Source organism: Sinocyclocheilus rhinocerous, unplaced genomic scaffold (assembly GCF_001515625.1).
Source record: "Sinocyclocheilus rhinocerous isolate Xijiao unplaced genomic scaffold, SAMN03320098_v1.1 scaffold2843, whole genome shotgun sequence".
NCBI classification, from domain to species: Eukaryota; Metazoa; Chordata; class Actinopteri; order Cypriniformes; family Cyprinidae; genus Sinocyclocheilus; species Sinocyclocheilus rhinocerous.
In genome coordinates this window covers 157,612-158,804 of record NW_015631060.1, presented here as the reverse complement: position 1 = coordinate 158,804, position 1,193 = coordinate 157,612, and the positions used below count along the sequence as shown (strand labels likewise).

General features: G+C 49.4%; 1 protein-coding gene across 1 annotated transcript in view; it reads right to left on the bottom strand.

Annotated features, from left to right (window-relative positions):
- LOC107741454 (gastrula zinc finger protein XlCGF8.2DB-like) overlaps window positions 1–1,193 on the bottom strand; it is a gene marked incomplete at its 3' end in the record, with an annotated part of 27,633 nt that overhangs the window by 1,001 nt on the left and 25,439 nt on the right. The window lies entirely within an intron of this gene.

The window sequence follows — 1,193 nt, the reverse complement described above, 5'->3', positions numbered from 1 at the left end:
AGTGTGTCTCTGTTGACACACTTTTGAAGCATCGCTCCCCTCACCATTGAGGGTTATTGTGAGCATGGTGCTTTCTTTCGAGCATTTGAATTCTCTCCCTTCTGATGAGTTGGATTCCTCGCTCCGTGGGCTATTCTCGTGGTAGTGTTTAGCAGTGCTCCCCTTTATCAAAGGGTCGCCTATGAGCACGCTACTCCTCATCTGAATTCGGAGTTCTCCTCTCACGTGAGAGTGGAGTTCTCTGTTTTCCCAGAGCACCTGGAACCAGCAGCATCAGGCGAACTAGGCCCTTCCTCCGCCTCTCTGATGCGTTGAGTTGTTGGCTAGCTTGCAGTACGCTTACCCTTCTGATTTCTAACGATCGTGCAGCAGGTCGAGCCCCCTCTCGTTGAGAGCTGGGTGTTGTGCTCCCTCAGCTAAGGTAACTTACTGCTAGCCGTTCCAGCATTGGAACATGCTGTAGGTCGAGCCCCCTTCTCGATTGAGAACTGGGTGTGTTGCTCCCTCAGCTAAGTAAATTACTGCTAGCTGTTCCTCCATTGGAACATGCTGTAGGTTGAGCCCCCTCTCGACTGAGAGCTGGGTATTTGCTCCCTCAGCTAGAGATTTACTGCTAGCCACTCCAGCATTATACCTTAGATCGAGCCGATGACTTCTCAAACATAGTGTTTTGGGATGCACCATTTCCATCTATGGGCTGCTCTTCAGAGTGCCATGAGGGCCCCTTAGAACGGTATTTTTAAATCCATGTTATGGTAAGTGTGCACGTGAAGTCTTTGTACACTTTCTAAAATCCACACGTGCTCTTTCTGAGTGGTTTAAAACCCCGGTTCCGTCTTGGGCACCACTCCTCCTATGTATCCTCTGGATACCTACTTTATCAGAGTGTTGCTACTAGAGGTCTCTTGAGACAGTTCCCTTAGCATATACACAGCGCGCGGTAGCCCCTGTGTGACAGGTCAAGACTTAGTATGATTCTAGGCTCTTGGTCATATTCCCTTAGAGGAATCTATTCCTGATTCCAAGCCTTGAGTTCTACCCCGGGCCCAGAATTTCTGGCCCTAAAAAAAGTTTTTTGGGGTTTGTAACCTAGGCCTTTGGCTGTAGGGGATAATGTCACTGACAGCCGTCTTACGTCCCAGGGGCAACTCCCATGGCTATGGTAGAGTTGGTACTTAGTGCTCGCCATTGTT